Source organism: Platalea leucorodia, assembly GCF_965183815.1.
Source record: "Platalea leucorodia genome assembly, chromosome: 19".
Lineage (NCBI taxonomy): Eukaryota > Metazoa > Chordata > Aves > Pelecaniformes > Threskiornithidae > Platalea > Platalea leucorodia.
The window spans coordinates 7,338,765-7,364,532 of record NC_138841.1 but is presented as its reverse complement, the minus strand read 5'-3'; the positions used below and the strand labels follow the sequence as shown (position 1 = coordinate 7,364,532).

The 25,768-nt window shown below is 48.4% G+C and overlaps 1 protein-coding gene across 1 annotated transcript in view; it reads left to right on the top strand.

Annotated features, from left to right (window-relative positions):
* Window positions 1-25,768, top strand: part of LGR6 (leucine rich repeat containing G protein-coupled receptor 6) — a gene marked incomplete at both ends in the record, with an annotated part of 148,467 nt that overhangs the window by 25,726 nt on the left and 96,973 nt on the right. The gene's annotated exons all lie outside the window — the stretch shown is intronic.

Below are 25,768 nucleotides of genomic sequence, written 5' to 3'. Positions count from 1 at the left end.
AGGGTGGAGGGGAGCAGCATTGTGTCTCCATAGCCAAGTATTATATTGGCATAACAAGTACTTGTTTTCTAACTCACACAAGGCTGGTGTAATGCCAATGACCTTTCCTCCTGAGATCATGACTGGGATGACACTACTTCTGATGACATATCGATGCAGACAAAAATCAGAAATGAATAATGTTATCCCCTCGTTCCAAAGGGCTAAAGATTGTGCAAGGAGAGCTAGTCCCTTGTCCCCCCTCACGTAACTGGGATGAGCCGGCCAGACAAAATTTAATAGCTAATTACTTTTGCAATGTAACAGCAGCTACTAATAATAACATGAACTATTTCCAACACATGAGAAGTAGGCAATCTCTCAGGCCAAAAGGTGGCAGAGATGGGAAGAGCTGCTCAAACACAGGGCCATCACCATAAAATTAAATAATTTTCTTTGTTGTTCCCTGAGAACAGGCTGTGGGTGCTTCCCTCAAGCCATTTTTAATGTGGACAAATCTGAGAACAAATGGATAAGACAAATAAGAAAAATTGTCAAACCAGATGATACTTGCACAGCTTCTAAAGGCATCCAAATTTGAGATTACTGACCTACTAACCATCCTGCTTAGCCCATTGTTTAAACCAGTTCTGCTGTCTGAAAAATGCAAGGGGACCAATGCAACACCAACTTTTGAAAAGCCTACAAAAGCCTTTGTCTTCAGCCTGTCCAGGGAATCACAGCCCCTTAAGCCCATCAGATGGAGTGAAGCTAGAAGTAAGGAACAGAATTAGTAGATAAAATGATAAAGGATAGATAGGGTAGGAGATTAAAAGAGGAGGGTCTGAGAAGAGGAAACCATTCATTGAAGTTGCCAGCAGGCATCTGGTCCAACAGAAATTAGTTCTTGAGTTTCCAGAAAGTCTCCAAGATAATCCCCCATCAAACTCTCTTAAAGAAATTCAGTTGGTATGGACTGATGACTGCTTAGGAGAAAGAAAATGAAAGAAGGCTCAGTGGGCATTTTCAGAGAAGAAGGCAGGGGGAGCCGAGGGCCAGGAGAGTATCACAGGAACCTATGCCTCTGCCAGATGACAGAGCTTTGCCAGGACAACAAAACAGGCAAAAATCGGTTTTGAGAAACCCAGGGACAAACTGCTACTTGTGTGCACACACGAGTGGGCTTGCATGGATGTCATGACTGTATGCGAAAGAGTTCATGGAGGCAGTGCGGGCAGATTGATGAAGGTGTCAGCTTGGTCCTCAGGGCAATCAAAATGGCAATTGTTTGTTAGGCAGTGTTCAGGAATGGGAGGGAAGCTGCACCAGATCTAGTCTTTAAAACTATGTGGTAGGTCCACTGAAGTCAAAAAGGATGACCAGAGGTCAGGACTACTTCTTTCCAAACTACAGTGAAACACAACTCATAGGTTCAGGATCCAGAGCTTAGAAAAGAGACAGCAAAAGAGAAAGCAGATCTGTAATATCCATGAATCAGTTCTGTGCACTGGTCTTGAATCCCCGCTTCTCTTGGTTACTCCAGCAGGTCCTGCTTTACTGCCCCAGCCAGTTTCACATGCCTTTGACTTGGGAGCTTGGGAAAATGTTCATTTTGCCAGGCTTTTCCTCCTGCCTCTGCTCAGAGCATTTCCCACGCTGTGAAGCACTTTTGTGGAAAAATTTGACTTCAGAAAGGGTTTTCAAGCCCATTGTGGGTGCAATGTACTCTCACTATGTGGGAACTGCTAGTGAAATGATTATAAAACCATGGTCACTGGCCCCATCATGAAAATGACAGAGTAGATATGTCAACTTCTACTACCACTTCCCCGACTCTTCTTGTCTTACCAAAATAACAATAACTTCATAGGGACCATGTGCCCTGCTTCCTTCTTCCCACTCCATCTTGGGCCAGAGGTCCCTCTGAAGGATCTCCATCTAGCTCAGTTTTTAAGTGTTCAGTATATTTGGTGCTGGGGTGCTCAAAAACTGAGCCATTGTGTTGACAGATAATGCTGATGCTGCTTTCTTATGAAATCCAGACGGTACTGAGGTGCCTACAAGGAAGCCAAACTCTTCTGAAAATCTGGCTCCAAAACAAGCAGCTCCTGGCATGGTTTTCTCAGGTGAGTGCCGCGCGCTGACTTCTGCGCAGGAGCTGCTCAATGGGAGAGGGAAGTTTTGGGTTAGGTTTTTTTTAATGGAAAAATGTGTTTTGTCCTCAAATTGAATATTTCCTTCAGAACATAGTGATGTTTGCCAGAACATCTCAGGTTTCCACTGGGAAAGTTGAATCATGATGAATTGACTGCCGTCCTCCAATGCTCAGTCAAAGCACTTGGCTGGGTCAAACAAAACCATATTTGACTTCACGGTGACACTGAACTGTGTAATGGGAGGCACCTGCTTGGACCTGTAGCTCACATAATCCTGCTAACAGTTTTCCTAATTGGACCCCCAGGGTGACTGTGATGTGACAAAGATGTTAATGCTGGAAATTTGTTTTCCATGTGGAAAACAGTTATTTAAGGGCAACAAATATTGTATCTCAAGCCTTGCTTTTGTTCTGAAAAATATATTAGGAATATTTCAGGCAGCCTTGATCAGATTAGCTGGCCTTTCTCCAGGTCCTTTCTGATTCCTGGCTGGTGGTCTTTGTAGGTGGAGATGGACAAACTGTAGGAAATAAGAAAAAAATCCTAGAAGAAAATACTCCAACTGTTCTCACCAGTTGAAAAACAGGAGCATTTGTTCTCAGTTGAAGACAATGTTTTGTCTGAACTGATTTCAAGCAATTCAATCTATTTAAGTGTGTCAGTTTGGATGAAGAATAATGTATTCCAAGGGACTTTGTGAAAATAGAGCGTTTTAATACTTTCAGAGTTTTGCGGCCTTTGCTACAAATAATTGGAAAACCTGATGCCGGTTTGCCAAGTCTTGCGTTTTCATTCCACGAGAATATTTGGCAAAGCAAATGTTAGTCAAAAACCTTTTCCCCACCTCTGCAATAAGTTCATTGTTTTGTTCCATTTTCTGCTGGCCGAGTACCCCACACATTGGTGTAAACATGTGTTGGGACAGAGACGGTCTGGGTAACTTGCCACAGATTTGCCATCTCTTAAGATATCTGTTCAGATCTTAACACACAGTAACTCCTTGGCAGGAAACCAAAGGTCACATTTTCATTTTGCTCCTTAGACTTTTTTTTGTCTATATCAAAAGCTGGCTGTGCAACCCAACAGCAGTAACAGTTTTCTCTGGTGACAGGTAGTGGATACCAAGAGATGCTCTGGTTGGGGCAATGGTGCTTTTGCAGGGCCCTGCATGGGTGGGCATGGACAGAGCTGGAAGATCAACAGCAAACATGGGAAAAGCTGCAGTATTTTTGTCTAGTGAGTGTAAGTAGAAAAACAAAATCCTGGTTTTGTATGGGGAAATACAGTCTGTTAGCTGCCCAGCAGATGCTCCTCTCCAACCATGGAGAGAAGGGCAGCCAGCTGTGCAGATGGAGGAACCCTGGACATGGGACAAGTTTGGAGGGGGAGATAAGAAGATATGACACCCATCAGCTGGCATTAGAGCAGAAACTGGAAATAGGACAGTGTGGGCTGAGAGCGGACGAAGCCGTGGGCTAAGCTGCGGTGCCAGCTGCAGGCATGCGAGGCCGTCCTGCAAGCACCGGCAGGGCGAGGAGCTGCTTTGTGCCTCTGCCTGATGGAACCTCTCTCTTCAGAGTGGCCGCAGGGAGCATTGCTCTGTGTATAACAGATCTGGGCTTGGTGCTTTCTTCTCCCCTGTTGTCAAGAGGATTTACAGCTTGTGGTAGGGAAAGCAGCAATATTAATATTGCAGAACGGGAGTGGAGTCCTTTGAAGACACAAACTGAATGGAAGGATGGTCTGGCATGGCTGGGACCTGCACCCTGCAGCCAAGCCCTTACAGCCTTCCTCCAGCCCCAGCCGGGCCACCAGCCTAAAACCCTGCAGCACCAGGGGCTGCTGCTTTCAGAGAAAGGGCAGTTTCTGCTGGAACCACTGCACTGCTGCTCTGGCTAAGGGCCAGAAAACTTGTGGTCAGAGTCAAGAGGCTTCCCAGCAGATGTGCACGTGCTGGAGGTGATTGGGCAGCATACAGTGACGTGCTCTCACCGTAGCGTTTTGCTGTTTGGTTGGTTTTGTGATGCAGCTCCTGGGTCTTTGCGAGTGGTAAAGCTCTGTTTTCCAGGGGTCTCAAGGGAAGGGACCATTTGAGTGTCCCATGGAGAGACAGTGGCACAGCTGAAATCAGGGTGGTCAACCACTTCCAAACCTCCGTCCCCAGTGCCAGCTCTCCCCAGCCCACCTGCTTGTGCAGTATATGTAGGCACATATATCACAGCAGATGTAGGCACACCCTCCACGTGGTAGGATGGTTCTTGGGCTCCACATGCAGCAACTCTAAGAGCTGCCTGACTCTTGCTTGTGGCAGCAGGGAAGGCAGTGGTGCTTTTCTTAGTGCTCTTCATCTAACAGGGACAAAGCAAACAGTGCAAATTCTGAGCACCAAGCACAGGGACACTACTGTTTGCATTTATGTTGGTCCCACAGAGCTCCCTGGCTGAATGATCTGGTGAGGAGGGAATGGGGGAGATGTGTCAGATATGAAAGACTGGCTGAGTGGCCTCTGTGTGGTCTGGCAGTACCACAGCAGTAGCCATAGGTGTTGACTTCTCACCTTCCCACCCTCTCTAGGCATTTGGAAGTGCCAGTGGTTGTCTCCGTGAAGCCAAATATCAGGGCACTTTTTGGAAGATTGGTTGGCAAAGAACTGGGCAGGTGCTGATTACAGGAGCACAGAAGGCAGCACATGCATGACTGGTGGCGATGTCAAACCTTTACACTTCTTAGAGCTCGTAGCAAACACCAGCTCCTGGAATCACACAAAGTGAGAGTCTTTCCTTTCAAAAAGCCACTTCCCAGGCCTCTAAAGGTTCAAAATTCAGAAGGCAAATAAAAGAAACCCAATATTCTTCATTGTTAACCCTTTTGCCCAAGCAAGTAGACAATATTCGGAGTCATGAAGGGCTGGCTTTGTTAGGATGAAAAGTAAATTATAGGAGTTGGGTGTATTCTTGATGTAATCTCGTTTATTTACCAAGAACACACGCTGGGGCCTGTTCCCCTGTGCACTGCAGAACAAACACCACTAGCCTTGCTCAGAAATCCCACACCTGCCCCTCCATGCCCAGGAAGCCTTGTTTCTTGTCATTGAGCAGCTTCTCCCAGGCCAACCTCCATCACTTGCAGCCTGTCTCCAGGACCTGATACTGCAAATCCTGCACCCACACAGCTTTCGGTCTGAGGTTCCTCTGTGGGAGTGGATAGCAACTATCAGGATGATGCCTTTTACATCTGGTTGTTAAAATTGGCTCAACTTTTGGAGACTGGATCAATGTGTTTGGAACCTACAGTGCAGCCATCACTGGAAGGGAACTGGAGTGCACTGAGGTGGTTGCCTTGAAAATCTGATGTCTCCTTAAGATAAATTAATATTTGCATCATTCTGCAAGCACATGGGGCATTTGAAGGCTGGAGATGGACATCTCTGGTGTCGAAAGCAAGACTGGAATTGCTTGCACTATTGTGACAGGAATGCACTGATGCAGGTGGATATAACAAGGAGGTAGGAATGTACTATCTGATGGAGCAGGGAAACCCAGAACACTGCCAAGCGTCCAAGTATTATTGGGATATTGAGTTAGCAGAGCTATTCCAGACTTTTTCAGAGCCTGAACAGGCAGATCTGCACCAGAAATCTCAGTACTGTAGTCTCAGGGTTATTCAGGGCTCATCGTGCTCAGTGCCTTGTGGCTTTCCTTTGCATTTCCAGGCAGAAGTCCCCTTAAAAATGCTGCCTGGGCACCAGGACCCCTGAGAGCTGTGAGCAAAGGTGGTCATTCCCTGCAGCAGGCCCTGCTCCAGGACAATGTATAAAGACATTACCCTGTGATCACTCTCAGCCCCCAAGCTGCAATCACAGCATGTCACACTGCAATTCCTCCCATGCACCGTCTGTGCGGTGGGCACCATTCCCCATGCTCTTGTTGGAGTTATGAGCTCTCTGTAGCAGGCGGTGCCAAGTAAGTGCGTTCAGGATGTTCTTCTTTCCTTCTTCTATGCTTTGCTGCTTCTGTTTAAGATATATAAAACTGCTAAATAATGTGATTAACCTTGTAAAAGAGCTTTGCAACAACATTCATACATGGCTGGGGACTGCACCTCCCACCAGCCTGTGCAGTAGTTTGTGCCCTTCCCCTGACCTGCCACCACCGTGGCTCTGGGACAGCTGTGAGGCACGTCCCATGATGGCAGAGCTCAGTTTCCAATAGCAGGGATGGCGTCTGCAAGCAGGGACCAGAGCAGGCACAAGGCTGCAGTTCTCCAACAGAGACAAGGTTTCAAAAATTTCTGCTGACAGCCGACAGCCCAGCTCTCTGCTGTCCTCTGGGCATGACACTGGTTTCCATGCAAGAAGCTCAGTCACGGCTCAGGGGTCACGACACTTGGATTGCCTAATTCTGCTGGCAGATCCTCATCTCCAGCCCAGGCTGTACTTTGCATTTCAAGCATTGGGAAGTGTAGCGATGTTCCTGCTGCAATGAGCAGTGCCATATGGGGATATCCACCTCTGTGCCCCTCTTCTGCTGGGGCACTGCCAAACGGAGAGGTTGTGGGCACGCTCCCAGCCCCACTTCACAAAAAAATCCATCAAAGGCAGCTTGACCCAGTTTTGCCAACTGCCAGAAGCAGTGTGGGGACCACTCAGAGGATCCTGCAGGATGGCTGACCATTGGTTTGTGGCAATGAGGAACAGCTCAAGATAATGAATGGGTACAGCTGGCTCAGAAGAGGACATCTGCACAGCACCTGTGGAGTCTGCTAACGAGAGTGAAGTCTCCCTTCCTCTGTCAGCCATCATCCATCCACAATAGTCTGGGTTAGCACGTCACACTGCGGTTGTGATGGTGGTTTCAGATTCCCCCCACAATGTTCGACAGATCGGTGGGTCATGGGAGTTGTGCCAGCTCTAAGGCATAGTGTAGAAGACGACTTTGTCTCTCTCTGTGACTGAGTCTGTTGGGGCAATGAAAGACTACTGATCCCAAAGCTGAGTCCAAAATGCAGGGGACAAATGACACAATCACTGATTTCCTTCAGAAACTTTTTGCACAGTTGAACTGCACAAGCAAGATCAAACTGGAGTTGGACAGGAATGCTGAACCAGTGTGGGCTATGGGGGGACGCTGCTTGTCTCACTGTCACCCAAAGATGCTTCCTTCCACCCCACAGGCAGAGCAAGAACCACAGGGACCTGGAGCAAGGCAGGCCATGGCCTTGAAGATGGTTTATGCAGGATCAGGCTGCCAGCAACCATTCCAACCATGATAAGGTGTCTGCCCATACCCCAAGGAGCGTGGCCACATCCTGAGTGGGAAGGCAGTCAAAACCCAAAGTATTCCCTAGATTACCCACACAAATGCCTCAATCTCTGTGTCCAAGGTCAGCTCCACTCAAACAGGGCAGAGGAGTCATTTGAGGCTGAGCATGCAGCCAGAGCCTTTTTGTGTCTCCACATAGCAGCATCCAGCTCCTCTCTGCTGCCCCTTTCTCTGCTGCCATGCTGTGCTACAAGTGAAAACCCCTCTAGCCCAGGCTGTACAAAAAGTGCCTGCTAATGTCACTTGGTAGGCTACTTACCTGTCCTGGAGGAAACAGAAAAAAAGGTATCACAACACGGCAGCGAGGCAGCAAAGGACAAGAGGCACCCACTGCAGCCAACAGGCTGCCAAAAGCATGGAGCAGAGAGGAGATTGCAGCAAAGTTGGGAGACAAATCAGGGAAGCATACTGTGCTGTCCTGGCATCGGTGGATTGCTTTGCAACTGCCTCATAGTCCTGCGTCCAGCCTCCACCTCTTGCAGGCAGAGAGGCTCTTCAGGGCATGCTGCAGGGGATGTGCCCTCTCACATTACCTGTCCAGAGCTCTGCAGCAGCTGCGTTCCTCCTCCCCTGCACTCAGCCCTCAAAGCACTTGCTACGCACCTGGTGGTCATCAGAGAAGATCTCGTGGAGCAGCAGCATCAGGAAGAGGTGGTGGTCAGACATCAGCCAGATGGGATGCCCTCCGATGTCTGCTTCTCACTTGGTTATCCTCAGTCTTCTCATGATTTGCACAACTCTGGGCTCCCTCTCTCGTCTCATCAGAGCTTGCATTTTACATAAAGGAAATCCTTCTTTTTCATTAAGTCTTCTTTCTCCTACTTTCAGTAATTTTGTCTAGCAAGACTGGGATTGGGAGTCTGGCCATATCTTGGCTTGAGAGAGAGAGGACTGCAGATGGAGGGACTAAAACTGTGAAGCAGTTCAGCTTCAGCACTTCACAGGTGCAGCTCCTGGTTCTTCCAGACTCAAAGCAGACATTACTGCAGCTGCTTCTCATTTCTTGCACAGATGTTGTGCATGATACAGCAGGCAAACAGTGTCGTGTCGATTAAGCATGGACTGGCTTCATGTTTGATCCCCCAGGACCTTGGTCTTTCCCAGGAAGAGCAGTGCCTTGGGCAGTCTAAAGGAAGGGTGAGGCTGCTCGTATCTGGCTCCAGCAAGTCAGACGAGAGCACCAAGCAGCAAGGCTGGAGAGGACACCTCCTTTGACATCCACTGACCCCTAATGAAACAGGGAACATGCAGGCTTCATGCCCTTCTCAGGACCATCAGGACTGATGGCAATAACATAGAGACACTGTTCTCCAGCAGCCTGGAGCTCAGTAGCACAGGTTATTTTCTTTCTGATGAAGAGCAGTGCCTGGCAGTGCAGAGGGGCAGCAGAAGGAACCAGGAGGTGCTCACCATGTTGATCTACCAGCACTCAGGGGCTGTTTGCCACTCTGCTCCCAGAAGACTAGGCAGCTTGACCTCACAGGGAAGAAAGCTTTAGGGTGCATGGGCAGGGTTTGAACAACGCTGTAGGCAGCAATCCCCTTCCAGGCCAGCAGCACTCCCATCTCTGATAACCCCCCACAAAGGGGTCCCCAGTCCTCCCCAGCATGACCCTGACCAGCATCCAGCCTGAATGACACCTGCACCAGGCAGGCAAGGCTGGATGCCTCTGCAAGCCAGACACCCATGTGTCGGAGCAGCCGCTTGGAGATCTCCTCCGCACCCAGCTCCCCTTGGCCCTTTCCCTGCTTTATTCTTCTGTCTTTTAATACATCGGATGTTACTCAAGCCCACTGATTGTTCTCCCTTTTGTGCTGGGGCAGACAGACAGGCTCCCCAGACAATAGACATGCTTCACCAATGACTGGGAAAGAGAGGTGGAAGATTTACTGCCATGAGGTAATTGGCTAGAGGAATTTGAACTTTCTTTGCTTCAGGAACTGCCTCCATTGTCCTGCCTTGTCAGCAAAGCGGAGATAGGGAGGGTCCCAAGAGCGGTGTGCTTGCGACAGGCAAGATTTGCCTTCTGAGCGCCAGCTCCATTCACGGACCCAAGCCAGAACCTGAATCCTTGGGCTGTGACTGTTTTCTGCCTCTGGGTGCAGCTTGCCCCACCTGCTTTGACACTTCTTTTGCCAGATTTCTCAACCATGTCTGGTTGGTGACCCCCCCTCCCCCTTATTCAGAGCATAAAAATGTCCCAGCCCATTTTCATTTACCCCAACAGTAAGAATAAAAACGTCTCCCTGATGCCTTTGATAGTGCATTGGAACATGGACAGGCAGCATCACACGCCAGATCCTACAAGCGCGTGGGTGCATGGCAAGGCCAGCAGAAAGCTGGTGCAAAAGGTGAGGTCTTGTGGGCTGTGTGGGGCTGAGAAGGTATCTGTTTTCAGCTGGAAGAAACACTTTCGCAACTTGCAACTGCCCGCATGGCGTTTTTGCAATCCCTTGTGGGTGTAGCAGGCATGGATCAGGAAATGCTGCACTAGCTATGCTGACACTTCATCATCCTTTTTGCTGTGAAAGACCATTTTTTGGGGATCCACAACAACTTCAGGCTGCCACGTTGCTTAGAGTCTTGACTGCAGCAGGCCAGTGCTATATCTGTAGTACATGGTTGTTTTAACCCAATATGGGTCCACTGGTTGCAGCTGCACAACTTTGTTATGTCCTCTCTTGATGGCTCTGGGTTGATGAGTTTTCCAGCTATCTGAGTTTATGTCCTTGGACACACTTAGGACATCATGTAAGTGAGCTGGCTGGAAAACTAACAAGAAGCTTCAAGATTACCTGTTTTGGGGGGCCCTTTAGCACACCCCTTGCAGAGACATTGCCAACAGGCTCTCAGGTGAAGACAACCAAGCAGATTGCCTGGGCAACAGCCCAGTCCCTGTGCTCCACAGACATCACTTCTCCCACCACAGCCCAGAGACAGGGTGGGAGCATCAGGGTAGGGAACATGCTCGGGATGTACATAACCCCAATGTTAGTCTATACACCCCAAAAGCTCTGGTGCCTGGGTGGTGGGGGAAGGCCAACAGACAGAGTCCATGTCCCAGGGTCATGCCATGGCCTCCAACACCCCTTGCAGACAACAGTGGGAGTTGTCCAGTAATATCCTATCTCTGCACGTAACATCAGTCTTGTGGTTTTCTGCCCTCTACCAGCAGGAAGAACAGTGCTTCTGTTTTTGTAAAGCCATACAGGACTTAAATGATATAAAAAAGCTATTTTAAGTTTTAGCTATGCTTCTGAATTATCTCAAATTCTGTTTTTTTCTCACTTTTCCTGACTCTGTCCCCATATGCGAGGTCAGCCATTGGTACTCATACCGGGAGATAGCTGGGGTGGCCTGTGAATCCCACCCCAGAGCCTGTTCTGCTTCCTTGAGTAAGGTGATATTTCCCTTCTCACTCTGTCCAAATCCATCCTCCTACACAAAAAAAAAAGGGGAAGGTAGGCACACTTGCAGGAGCAAATTTTTTGAGATTTCCTTTACTCAAAGTCTCATGAGGAAGGCAAAACATTTAACACTGACCTGGGCACGAGCAGAGGCTCGTCCAACCCCATAGCTCTGGCATCATGGCCTTGTCTAATGGGGCCCAAGGTAGGGATCCAACTTTCAGAGCCAAGCGGTCAAGCCAGCTCCCTCCACACCGTGAGGAGAAGCTCCCTTTGTGCCCTTCCCTGCCTCGCAGGCTGGGTGGCCAGCACCAGGCTTCAGGAGTGTTAGCGTTGGCCATCGCCTTGCATGAGCCGACGCCACAGGGCCAATGCAGACAGGACGTTGCAGCCCATCACTGCCAGTTCTGCAAAACCCATCACAGACACCCTTGCCAGGACAGCCCCACTGCTAGGACATGTTGTCTGCCCTCCTGCCACAGCGCTGGGAGCACACGGTCTCAGCTGGTCTTTTAATTCTCAGTCCACACACGAGCATCACAGCACAGGGAGCAGGGCAGAGGGCTGGGGCAGGAGAGGAATAAGATCCTCTCTCAGGCCCCAGTGTTTCTGCCAATCCACCCAGATATTTGGGCATGGGATATTGAAGAGGCTGGCCATCTCTGATCAATGCCAGTATCATGTCTCCAGCAGTGCCCAGCACTACCCACCTCCCAAGAAATAGAAGAGGGCAATTTTGTGCACTTCTTTCACAGCTGAGATAGTTAATAGTTGGCCGTGCCACAAAGCAGAATGGTTTAAACTATTTTTGGGACAGGTTGAACACAATAGAAAACCAAACTTCTGTTCCATAAAAGCACCTGCCAAGCCCAACTCTAAATATAAATCATCTGCAGTGCCAGACCATCCCAAGCTTGTCCTGCTCCAGAGTGAATTATTGCCTTCCGTTCCTGCTTGAGCGCATTAAATGTATTCAGCCTTGTCATGACGTGATTGTTCCTTCTCTTACTTGTTTTGGCATAGAGTGAGCTGAAAAGCAAAGCCTGGACACTGTCTCATTGCTAAGCAGGTGTTAGGTTGTGACATGATTTTCTCCCCTCGAGGCAGCCGCTCTGCAGATGTCGTATTATTGCTTCTCGCAGTCGTCACTAGAATAGTGCCACTGTCGCAATGGGCAGCTCCCCTCTGGGGGCAGGGCAGGCAATTAGGAGCATCCTGTATCCTTGCGATACACCTCCCTGCTGGAAAACAAGTCCTCACAGCATAACAGAGCACCTTAACCCGTGATAAAATCCACAGGCACGAGGTTGTTATTCCCCCCTCCTCTTGTGTCCCTCTGTCATTCTGCTCAGAGGAGGACCCTGCTGACTTGTCTGCCGGGGTGCAAAGCGTATGAAAGACAGGAGAGACCACTCAGAGGTCCTCTGCCAGCTCTGGGCTGAACACAACCATCGCTCTTTGGCCAAAGATTTGCCACAGGCTTTTGGGGTTGGATGCAGTTCCCCACACAGGGGTTTTAAGTGCAATCATCTGAGATAGCCTGTAGTATCTCAGGCATCCCTGTGGTGGGCAGATACAACACAGGACCCATGGGAGATCCCTAGCATGGTGGCTGGAAGCCAAGGTGAACAGCAAGGGTGCCGCCGGGTCCCTGTTTAGATGACTGTGGGTCAGTGCAGACAAGGTCCAAGTCAGCTGGATGAAGCAGCTGCTGTTTGGAGCCCGCCCTGGTGGGGGGCTGAGCCTGGACAAACACAGCCCTCCTGGTGCAGCAGTGCTGGCAGCTGGACCCCAGCTTTGAAGGCACAGGTGAAAATCCCCCAAACACTCAGCTAAAGCAGTGCTTTTCTCTGGCAATTGTCGAATGACTAAAGTCAAGACTTCTGTCTGCTGCCAGCACCCCAGCAGCCCAGTTTAGGGGCCAGCAGGGAGCACGGGAGTCCAGCTCCAACATCCCTCAGCTTTTTAGGGTTTTCTGCTCCAAAGCAGCAGGAACAGACACATGATCCTTAATGATAACAGGACCTGACAGCAGCAAATGCTGGACATTCACAGCCTCAGCTGGGACAAAGCCTGAGGATGCAAAGGAGACTCCCTTCGGCCACTCCAGTACACTGCTGGTGCCTGTGCAGGGCACGCACTTGCTGTACTGGGCAAGGGTTGTGCTCACTGCACCCAGGCATCTGATGCCTGTGAAAAAAAAACTACAGTGAGAGACAGCCCAATGCCTCACATCCAGATTTGTAGCTGGATTAAGAGATTTTTAACCCATTTTAAATCCAAGCCAGACAGTATGAGAGCTGTGTCCTTGTTGGAGGGGCTGATGCCCATGTAATATGAGTTACATGGGCCAAAAAAAAAAAAAAAATCTATAGCTTGTTTTGCTTGAAAACCAGGATAGCCAGGAAAGGCAGAGCGCTGACACTAAATCAGCACTCTGGTATCAGGGCTTGGTTTCCCAGCTGATCCCAGCTCCCCTGGTGTTACTGCTCTCCAGGGGTGAGCCCAAGCCTGGGTTCACGAGGTGTCTCCGAAAGCAGGACTTGTAAGAGCAGAGCAGTGATGCTTGAGGAGAAATTTTGCATCACAGTGCACCCACCACAAGCCAAATGGGAACATTCACAGCAGCCCACCTTCTTGTGTCTGTCGGCCAGCATTGCAACACAGCTGGCACCAGAGCTGGCTAGAGCAGTGTCAGAAATGCCAGAATTGAGCCTTCCACCCATTTCAGGCATGAGAACACAGCCTTGGCTCTTTCAGTTGTTTATGACACTGAATTGTCTTTGCTGGTTGGTCATGGTGGCTGGGAGTGTTTAGAAAGTGCCATTTAAACACAGGCTTCTGCACCACAAAGTGTTTCCAAACCAAACGTGGGAAGGGCCAGTGCTTGACTGTTTCCCAAGACAGAGCACTGCCTCCCTTGGTCCCTCCTGCCAGCTCCCAGGCTGATACAGCTGCCTTTGAGCAGCAGGTTAGCGATGAGGGGGCCATGCTCATCACTGCTGTGTCTGTTTGCAGGTTGAGATTGGTGTTTCTCAGTGCAGATGTGCTGCACACACTTTCTCCGCAGCTTGTTGCAAGTTCATGCATATGCCTCACATGCACTCTGTGCTTACAGCCCTATTGAGTAATCTGTAGTGGTCCAGGCCTTGCCAGCACCTGAGTTGCAATCCTGACCACCCCACGGCAAAGCAGTTATGGGGGTAGTGGGAATCTAAACAGCGCTTAAAGCAAAACAAGGTACGAGGGGTCTTTTGGGAGAGCTGAATCTGGAAAGCAGCTTGGCTGTGTTCAACAAGCCACAGCAGCCACTGTGGTAAACACAATGCTGGGCACAGGGGGAGTTCAGGGTTGGCTGCAGCACGATGGTGCAAGGATGCTGGTGTAGGGCATGGTGCTGCACGCAGCCAAGATGGAGGTGGGGCTTCTCCTTGTCTCTTGGCCAGGCTGTGTTAACCAGAGAGCCTCTGTCTCCAACACAACCTTCCCTGGATAAATCCCACCTGGGACCTTAACTCTTGGAGATCTGTATGCTTCATCTTCACAGAGCTTTCTAACGAGTATTAGAGAAGCACTCCCTCTCCATGAGGTCAAGGATTTGGGCGCAGAGCCATCAGCTTGCATCTGGCACATTAAGTGCCCATTTTCCACTGACCTAAGATCTTTCTTCACCTTCTGGGTAAGAGAAACCAGTTATCACTGGAGCTAACAGTCTGCTCCAAAGAATCACAGGCAGGAAGACCCAGGCTTCTGATGGAAGTTTTTCCTATTATTTCTTGCCAGAAAACCTCTTGTGCTTTTCCAGGAGCTTTAAAGGATCTGTCCAGAAGTGCCAAATCAGGTACAAGCCTCCATACCCTAGTAATTGGATTCCTGTTTCTGAGAGAATGATGTGCAGCAGCAGCACTGACATCAACCTTTGGCAAGTCCAAGAGGTCACATGCAACGGGAGAAAGCCCATGTAGAAGTCTCTGAATGCCAAGCCCTGCTCCCTCTGCTCTTTGTTTGTGCATTGGTCTCTCCCTGACGCTTGAGCCACCTCTCCATCCTAGCACGTGGGTTTTCAGATTGGGGCATGCACAGCCCTGGAGGTAACACAGACAGCTTCAAAGCAGCGTGCCAGTGAAATACAGAAACTCGTTATCTTTCCATCAAGGGGAGATGGGGAACAGCTGTCCAGGCAATGTCTCCTGTGTCTAAACGCTGCCCAGCACTAAGACCACGGTTCCCATGGGGCCGTAGACCCTTCCTACAGCAGCAGTGCATGGCATCTTGCAGGGTCCCATGCTGGTAGCTTCCTCGTGAGCAGCAAAAGGATCTGCTTACAATATGAAGGAAAGCCAGATTTTTCTCTGAGAAACAGTTTCCTAGAGCAAAAACTGCTCTTCATCAAGTGCAAAAGTTTTCAGGCAACACACAGATGTGATCAAAATTTTTGAATGAAAACATATTGGAGATGTTTGAATCTGAAATGAAATGTTTTGTTTCAATTTAAGTTTTGTTTTACTTCTGATTTTTCTGAATTTAACCTCAGGTTAATATATGCAAATAATGTCTGTCATTAATTATTACTTTGTCATGGCTTGGCCTTTAGTGAATAAAATGTTCTGATGTCAGCATAAACTATTTCAATCAGCCATTCTGACATTTTTCATTTAAAAAAAAAGATTAGAATTTGTCTCTTGTAAAATATTTTCAAATTTTGCCTGCTTCTTCCAGTTAGTGACAGACAGAAACTCCACAGAGGTTCAGTAGTGCGTCTCCTCCAACCCTCCAGTTCATGTGTCCTGCTTCATTTGCTAGTCTCAGGACTGTGCGATCAGATTCTGCTCCACGCATGAGGTGGTGTAACCCCCCCGAGATATGACTTGCAAGTGGAGAGGCAGCCTGGCCCAATGCTCTCCCAATAGTGCCTTGCCCCGGTTCTTCCCCATCTCAGCAGCAGGCTGCTTTTGCCCCCAGCTCAGGCAGAAGTCACACACCGTCTGTGACCATACAGCCTGCCAGATCCTTTCTCTGATTTCTCGCCAGCCAGAGAACTAACAGGAATAACCATGTGCTGCCAGATCCCCTCAATGTGAAAGAAACCAACACGTTTGCCTACACTTCTGGTCAATACAGGCTATCAATGTCCTGCCTGCCATGGGCTCCACCATCTCCTTTCAGGGGGTCTGACAGTAAATTGAGTGGGTCTGGAGACGATGGGCATCAGCTGTCGGGGATTCCTGAACAACGCTGGGGGGGTCAGAAGTTGGCAGTGGTGGGAGGATGCGTGCAATGAAGAGAAACAGGACAGAGGTGGCTGCTCTGGGCCAGATGTGCAAGGGTCTCTCATGCACAAATTAACTTAGAAAGAGTCCAGCAGGGCTTTCAACTCTCAAGCAGAGGTGGAATTCAGTATTCAGAGAGGTTTTTTCCCTAATTCAAATACTGCCTCTCCTTAGGCTTCCAGCTGATACTTTTCCAGGCTATGTGGGGTCAAGTGCACTTTGTGCAAACCTTGTGCAGTCAAAGGAAGGATGTGGATAGCAGTGGTTGCACGTGCCCCTGATACGCAGTTAGAAGCATGTCTATGGCACGTACATGCAGACCGCACTAGCTTCACCCCAGCCTGCTCCTCAAAGGAGAACCAGAGCTCCTTTGCTCTGAATCTTGCAGCAAGTGCTCTGAATCAGGCATGGGTACCGAACTGTGCCCAAAGGGCCGTAGTATGAAAAATGCCTTAATCTACCATGGCTGATACAGTCCTCCTGTAAAAAACATTCTGGGTCAAACCAAAAAGCCACTGAACCCAGATGCAGGGTACACAGAGCAATGAAATGGGAGCACTGTGGTCTTCTTCCTTTGCAGGAACTCATGGTTTTGCTTAGGACTGCAGCAAAAAGAACAAGGAAAAGCATTGCCCTCGACCTGGATGGACTCCCACACCCCAGCTCCTAGGAATCAGTGCTTTAGGCACCCTTGAGCCAGATGCGGCATTCGTTAGACAATCATACTGAATAGTGGCAGGTAGATTTATCCTCCATTAATTTGTCCTGTATCTTTGTCTTGTGTCTTTATAGTAGGAGTTTCTTACTAGGGACTCTACAAAATTCTTTACCAGTAATTTGTAACTAAAAAATACATCCTCCTAGTGCATCAGACCAGCATCATCTTCTCTGTCACACCTCTCCTCACAATCTCTGCCAAGCAGAGGAGTCCTGGTATCTTCACCTCTACATTGACCCGGTTCCTTAGACCGTTTCCTCTCCTATGATCTGCCTGCTCCTTCAGTGTCTGCTTTTTTGGTACTGTCCAACAAGCCATGCTTTCCAGGTGGATCATTTACTCTCCCAGGAACATCTCTGTAGCAATTCACTTCTGTTCCCGCCACGTGGGCTCCAATGGGGGTTCGACCATGGTGCTCCCACTGCTTCCTCCCACATCAACTGTGCAAGTGGCACAGGAGGACTGCAAAGCCCTTTATTGGCCTGAAGAAAAACAGTCCTGTGTACACCGCACATCAGTGAAACTGCCCACAGAGGTCTTCTTGGAGGTGAGGGCAGGAGCCTGGAGCAGGCAGGGTAGACTGTAACGCACAAGCTACCTTCTCAGGCACAGCGGGTTGCAGAACAGCTCCGGTCTGCTGGCAAGTGCATCTGCCGTGGAGTATCTGGCTCCCTAGAACAGCCTTGTGGCTTACAACCATCCTTGGCTTGCCTTGCCCCACATTCTACCCTTCCTCATTGCTCTTCCTGGGACACAGCACCGTGCCCCCGAGCCAGCCCTCAGGCGAGTGTGGCTAGTGTCCCAGAGCAAAGCTGGGTAAGAGTTTCTCAGCACATTTGTCTTCATAAATATCCTGCCTTAATCAAAGTAGAAGATGCCAACTTGAAAGCACAGTATTTCCATGACTCAGTTGATTTCAAGGACATTTGCGTGGGGAATGTGATGGATCCACCAATTGCATTTGTTTGCTGTTTACTGCTCATTATCTCTTTCAAAAGGGTTTGGCTGGGCAGCAAAGAGGAAGATGCTCCTGAGTTTACCTTTCCCTGGTAGCTGCTCTGGGTGTTAAGAGGACACCTACTCTGGCAGGGTGAGAGGTTTCGCTTTCCATGAGAGTGACTAGGTCTGTTCCCAAAGAGCCCAGCAAATGGGGAGCCGGAGCCCAGCAGAGACCTGGAGCAGGTCAGGGAACAAACCCACACTCAGGACACAAGGGAATGTGAGGCTCTTTCCAGGCATTTAGGGGAGACCATTTAGTTGCTAAAAGTCAGGACGTTGCTGGGCTGTGGCTGCTCCAAAGGACACAGTGGGCAGAAAGGACATTTGCTTGACATCTCATTTGTCTTGCTTTAAAAAAAATGTTCCTTGCTCTCGTTCATGGCCCAATATTTCTTTTTAGTTTAGAGGTTCTTTTGGTTTTGATGTGCTCACACTAAGGAAAAAGTTCATGTTGACCCAGCTCCACCATTGGCCAAGTCCCACTATGTGAGGCAAAAATGTAAAAAGAATTTCAAAGAGGCTGAGAAGTCCTGCTTGGGCACTTCCAGGACAGAAGGTATTTTTCTCTTCAAATGACTTTTGGTTTTGAATGTCCTTTCTGGGATGATTTTTTTAATGTCAAAACTGAAGAAAAAGAAAAAACCACATTTTTTATTATTTTGATCAACCCAAAACAATTCTTTCTGGACTTCTGTTTCATGGGAATCACCAAAAATGTGAACTTGTGGAATGGTATCAGAAATGGGAAATATGGTCCTTGCCGACATCTAGCCCAAAGCAGCCTGGAGCACTGACTGCTCTGTCCAGGCGGTGAAAGCAGAGGGGCTGGGAGGAGGCTCCATCAGCCTTCCCTTCAGTTTGGTACATGGAGTCCCCTACTCCAGTCGAAGCACTTCTGTGCCAATGGGCACTGGAAGCACCAGGGCACTTGCACACCTGTAGGCCAGAAGATGTCAATGCCCATCGTGCTGATAAGAGCTATACCCAGCAAGACAAGCCATCTTCTCCCTGCCTTGTACAGCAGAAGTGCTTTCCCCTTTTATCGCCCTGTGGACTTCCCTCTGGCAACTAGGACAGTTGCAGCCAGGAGATGGAGCCCATGAGGAAAATCTCTAGGAGTACACCTAGCAAGATTGAAGTTTTGCCTTTTTGGAAAAATGGCCCTCATTTTCTGACCCAAGTTTCATCTCTGTCCCATGACACAGTGCCTTCTGGAGGCAGCTCCTTGTTGCTTCTCAGACCTGTCTCCTCCATGTGGCTGCAGCCTGTTCTGCCAAGTGGTCTGCCCTTCTCCCTACCCTTGACTGTGCACCCCACATCTTCTTCCTTTCTCCTCTGCTGTCCAGGGAGAGCTCTTCCCCTGGCCAACCCTGTGGGCCCTGGGATGAGATGGTGTTTGCTGACAGCCCTGACCTGGCTTCTAAAAGTTATTTCTTCTTGTTCTCACATCAACCACTTGCAGGGGCAGAAATGCACTGCCTCCTCTGCTCAGCCCCTCTCTGCTGTCATGCATGGAGGGCACATAACACAGTGCAGAGCCAGGGCAGCTACGGGAGGAGCTGGAAGTGGAGTAGCCAGAGCAGCATGAGAGTTGTGCTTGCTGTAGGTCACTGCTATTCACTGCACAGACCAGACTTCTGAAGATCTGCTGGTGCTGGGATGGGCTTAATCTCACCCTGGCAAAATGGCCTTGGCTGAGTCTTTATTATTGAAACATTGTGGAGATCTCGGATAGGGCCTACACGTGGGGGATGATCTAAGATGACTGATCTATTTTCAAACATGGAGTGGTGGGAGTAGAAACACGTTCTGCTCTTGCCTATTGCAGTGATATGGGATTGAAGCAGGGCTGGTGCCTCCAGATATGGTGTAATGCAAATGAGCTCTTACTGCTTTGATCTCTTTATCTTCCCTTTCTCCTTTTCTTTATGGAGACTACCTTTAGAGTAGTTTTCAACCTGCAGGCTTTTAGGAAAAATTTCAGCTGGCTCTATGGCTCCAAGTACCATTCTAACACCAGCCCCAGCTTTACCCGGAGCAATTCAGGCATTTTGTGGTGACCTTGGAGATTTCAAGATAAAAGAGGAAAGGAGATAACAAGAACCTTTATGAATCACTCTAGAATAATCTGAAGAATTTCTAAAACCATCATTTATTGCCTTTGGGCTTCTTTTCTAAAAGTGGTGTAATTTGGCTTTTTTTACTGGATGCTAATGAGAGTGGCCAGAAGATAGGTAGAGACATTGCTCATCTCCTAGTGATTTCAGAGAGACAAGAGTGTTTCATGCCTTGCAAGAACAGGTCTAGTGTTGGACCTTTCCAGGATAAGGATGGGAATTTTGGTCTGGTTTCTACAGCTCCCCCAGAGATCAGACTGATGGACTGGGAGGCCTTAATGCTGTAATTGTGCAATTAATTAATCTAGAGGATACCAGGTCATTAGCTTCTCCCCACAATCATAAAAATTCCTGCTCAACTGCCTGAGTGTAAGGAAGGTCTTTTTTACAGTCCAGGAACTCATGTGTTCAGCACCAACACTAAGAGGAGCTAGCTTGAGTCCATGCTGGGAAGAGAGCACATTAATATCCTGAACATCTTGAAAAATGTGAAGATATTCATATAGTGGATCAATTTAGGGCTTGAGAAGATGGTCACCATTTGGGATTCTTAGTAGCTTCCTGTAGGCTCAAAACCTGAGGATAACAGTCAGATATGTTCTTCGGGGCGACCTTGCCTCCTTGCAAAAGAGGAGTACAAGGTCCATTTCCCTAAATATTGAAAATCCTGTCCAGTGGCTTGGGCAACGTCTGTCATCACTTCCAGCTGTTGCCAGATGTATGGGATTTCACTGAGGTAGGAAAGAAGCCAGGAGCCCACAGAGTACCCCACTGCTGAGTCCGTGAAGGTCTGCCCTTTGAACCACACCATGAGCTTGCAGAAACCTTGTAGATCAAAGATCTCCTTGAAGACAGCTACTTCCCCCTGCTCTCATGGCAGGAGGACACAGGCTTCTCGTCATGCTAAGTGACAAAGGGACCCACAGAGAGCACCTCAGGGGACTGAAGCTAATGACCAAACTTTCTGCTCCTTTGGAGCACAGAGAGAGATGGCTGGGGAATGTCTTCTCCCAGCCATAGCTAGGAGCTGCTCTTTCTGTAGGAAATGTCCTAGCCCTGGGATGGTTTCCAGGAGAGCACCATCTCTCTGCCAGTCATGTGCACTTTGCAGCTCTTGAGCCAGATGCACATCTGGCTCTGAAGGTTATATGCTTGGCCTCAGCCAAGACCATATAACTGCAGATATCACCTTCAAACCCTCCTGACTGAGCAGCCACAATCTCGTTGTGTTACTCCTGCGTGGCTTCAACCTGTTTTGCTTTAGGTCTGTTGACTGCTTGTGTTAATTCACATTAGAGTGCATATCTGGGGAAACACTTTGCTTATAGTCTGGGAAGAGGTGTATCAGGAGCTTTGGGGGTGACAGACAGGGTTCCTTGCTCCCCAGTTTTGTGGGCAGGTTTAGATACCTTAAGTTTGTGTGAGACACATCAATCCCGCTGTCCCTAGAGGTACATCCTGGGGATATGGCTTAGGCCTATCTTGGGCAGCTATCACAGGGTGCCCTGCATGCATACCTGCATATTGTAGCATAAAAAAACTTCCCTTTTGACCTAAGACCATGCACTTCTACAAGGTCCTGCAGGTGCCTTCACCAGATCTGGACAGAGTCTACTGGGACTGTGCTGCTCCCTGCAGGGACACCCATGGCTCCACGTTTCAGAGCACCAGCACCACAGCCTGCATCCCACCTGCCCGAGCAATTATGCCAAAGATAAATTCCTTTGATCTTTAAAGCTCATATCATCCCTGAACTAAAACACCATGGTAACCATTGTCTAGCACTGTTAAAGAGCATGGCAGACAGTCCTACTGGAGTACCCAACGCATGGTGTGTGTCACATCATTTTTTTGGTAAGGAAGATCAGCTAATCAGTGAATAATCAAAGGTTGCTCATGAAAGAAGGCGACATCAAAGCAAATAATTTCAGGAACCCCTCGAGGGCCAGAGTAGTTGTAAGGTCTGAGGCTGAATCACATGAGCTCAGTTTCCATGAACTGTGTCTCAGTTTTCCTGCAGGTACAAGTTAGAAATGCTTACGATAAATGTTTAGAATTAGTTGGGGAAGGGGGGGATGTTAAATCACACTAATTATAGCCATGGTGCAGTGCTATTGGAAAGCATAAGTAATTTCAACACCTAATGCAAGAGGCCTTAAAAGACATTGCTTCATGGGTAAATGTGGGTGATACCAGAACAGCGTTTCAGTTCCGGGAGTAGTGGAGTAGTTCACTTTACTGTCAGCATTTCAGACCACAGCCACGCAAAATGATTTGACAGTGAAAGGTTTCCTGCTTTTATTTGATAGCTTGCAGAGAGGACAGACAGGCCAGTCACTGGGGAAAGCGGAACACGGGAACTCTGGGACAGGAGAGGGATGGCTTGTCCCAGTTCACAAATGCAGTGTGGTCTCATGAACTCAAAGGCAAGAACCTGGACAGTTCCTCTGCTGGTCCTACACTGCAAGTGTGGGTGAAGCTGTAGCACCCTATTTCCTCTCCTACCTTTCTGATTTCTTCTAGAGTTTAAGGGATTTGGGGATCTTAATTATGTTCTTTGTGCATTTCTATGCCTGCTATGGTATGGTCCTCATCTTTGTAGTGGTTTCTCCGGTGCAAATGACAATAGCCATGCTTAGATATGAGTGACCCAATGCTTCTTTGACTCCACTGGATTAGGATTCCCTAATCCATTTAGGCCATGAATCCCTAATCCATTTAGTCCATGAATCTCTAATCCTTCTGCCAGATGCTTCTGGAAAAAAAAAATCCAACAAGGTTCAAACACCACGGGTTCCTTTTAAAATTAACTAAACATGGCTGGCTGAAGTAACCACCCTCAAACACCTGAGGAGATAAATAGCTTCCCTGATGATCCTGACAGGAAGCATTTCCACTCTTGCATGCACTGGGGATGTACATAACACAAGAAACCTTACTAAAAGGAAAAGCATGAGCTTGGGAAAACACAGCAACAAGTCAACAACATCTTTACATGAGTAATAAGTCAAATATTTACTCCCACAACACTTCAGGCAAGAATCCTGTGCCTCAGCTTTCACACAAGCACGGACAGCCTGTGGAGAAACATCTTGTGCTTTTGTGGCTAGCAAAATCACTGAGCCCAGGACTGTGCTCAGGAAGTTCATTTCCAGCCCGTGGAGGAACTCGTTCTTCCTTCACACCATCTGTCCTTCCACCATCCCCTCCATGCTGTCCTCGTACCATGGCCAGTCCAGGAACTCCACCACTCCAAGCCAGGTGTGATGTCCACTGCCCTAGAGGAGCTGGTGTGGGCCCCCGTGGGATATCACACTGGAGAGTTAACAATAAACACAGTCCTCAAGCTGAGTCATTGGCACCATATTTGCCTCCCTGTTCATTAGCTAGCAGACCACTGCCAGGATCTGCACTATGGGCCTCCTCTTTTCAGTATTGTGAGTGCAGGTGTGTTGCACTTAAGTCCCGCAGGACCGCAGACCACCAGAGCATCTAAACACCTAAAACATCAGTGAGTTTTAAATAAAATGACCCAAAATATTCCCCATGCAATAGTCTGGGAAATCAGGGCTGGATTTTTCTTCACTGCCCCAAGAGATGGTGGGCCAGAGCCCCTTCCCTCAGACCTGTCTGTGGCCAGGAGCCCCAGGGGTGCAAGAGAGTGAGGAAGAGGAGCAGGGCATTTCAAGAAAAGTCATGCAAGGTGGAGCTGTGAGGCTGAGTGATGGGATAGTGGTATTTCTCCTCTGCCTTTTGGAAGATTTCTTCAGAAACCAGTGTATTTTTTTCCTCATCAGGGTATGGATCAAGGGGGAGGAAAGAAAGGGTCAAAACATCTTTGGCCTCCCCATTACCACCAGCCACATACTGATGTGCTGCTGAGTATGACTGATGCTGAGGGTCTGTGCATCCCTGCAATCCCTGCCCGCCCAGGGGCGTGGAACAGGCGGCTGTTCCCATCATGCCTAGGAAAGGGCTGGGCACCCAAAATGTGTTCAACGAGGTTTGAAAAGTGTCCTCTGCAGTGAGCAAGGAGTATTCCCTACACTGTCAGCAGAAGGCAACTTAAGGAATTTCAAGGAGATCTTGGAGGTTTCAGATCTGTGTTTTGTTTCATTGCCTTTCATTTTACATTATTTTTCAGGTTTTTTAAATTGTTTCACAGCATGTCAAAACATCAAACTGATTCATTACAACATAAACAGGACACGCTTTGATGTAGGAAAAAAAGATGTTTTAATGGGTGTTAAGAATCAACTGCCATTAGGGATTTAAAAATAAAAATAGAAGCGGCACAAAATAATATTTTAACCCTTCTGTTGTATCACAGGATCATCCAAATATAGAATGCAATGTTGCACATAGAACAATGCAGAAAATAACTTTATTTTTGCATTCATTCTGAAAACAGAATTTTGAATTCTCATAGGTCTTTTGGGAATTTTTCCACCACTTCTTTGGAGAGGAGAAAGTTATAAAGAAAAAAAAAAACAAAACAAACTTTGCCAGGAGTATCTTCAAATAGGCTCACCAAATGGCACAGTTTTGTCACAGGACACATCTCCAGAGAAACTGTAAAGTCAGGCTTTCGGCCCTCCCTAGGTGTAACCTGCCTCCACCAGTGCCAAAGAGATCTGGTCAGAAAGTAGGGTTCTTTTGTGGAAAACGGTGCAAAATGAAGACGCCTACATCCCCAAACTTTTTAAGCCCCTTTACTAGTAGAACTTTGGAATTTTCTCACTGAAGAATACAAAAAAATTTGAGTAATTTTTTCAATAAACCTGTTTTCCACTGAAGCAATTTCCTACCCAGAGCCCAAAGCCAGCCTGTGATGCTCCGGGGCATTTGATATGTGACCTGCAGTCTCACGTCTTGGGTCTGCAGGATCTCCGTTCAAACGACAGTGTGCTGTGCAGGTGGCAGCCAGCTCAGGGAGGTCCCTCTCGTAAGGCTGGGTTTTGCTGAGGGTAACTTTTCTCTTTCATGCCTCAGTCCTTGTCCTTGGCACAAGCCTCCTTCCTCCATGCATTTGTCCAACACTAAGATAGATTCTCACTGTTACTGGGGGGGGGCGTCACATCCAATGATCAGAAATAGCCTCTTCTTCACCATATGAGTCTACCCAGCGCCTCAGATGGCATTTGACTAGGATTGCTTTGCTCGGTAGGGGATATGGCCCATTCATTCCCATTGATTTTAACCATGCCAGCTTTTAATTCCACCTCATCTTTCCTCATAGTTGTAAAAATTGATGCTCAGTTGCAGTCACCTGGACACAGCTTGCTCCAGACATGGGTAACAAGCACAGTTTTCTTCATGTGAAGCTGCTCATGAGGGCAGGGTTGCAGCTATCAAGTATCAGACCTCCTGAAGAGCCTCGTAGCCCAGAAGCATCTTTGTTTTTTCCAACTGCCAGCTTGTCTAATGCACCTTTTCCTGCAGATTTTGCTACTCTTATATCCTAAGATGATGACAGCTCTGCAGCGGGCAGCTCACAGTGAATCTGTAATGTGCTAAGGGCTTAAGACTCAGCAGACCCCCTAGCCCCCTTGGGTTGTGGCAGAGTCTCCTCTATGAGGGTTTGTCAGATCCTAAGCAGATAGGGGGTGAGCCTTTAGCTGGAGATGAAAAAGGCTGAGACAAGCACAATCACACAGATTCCTTCCAACACCTAAACTCAGACTTTGTCACCCACAGAGCTGACCTCCAACCCTCGTTCCTGGTGCTGTTCTCCAGTTTTTCCAGTTTAGAGCAGACTTGTCCAATAGGACGTACCCCTTCTTCCATGGCTCGCTGTCTCC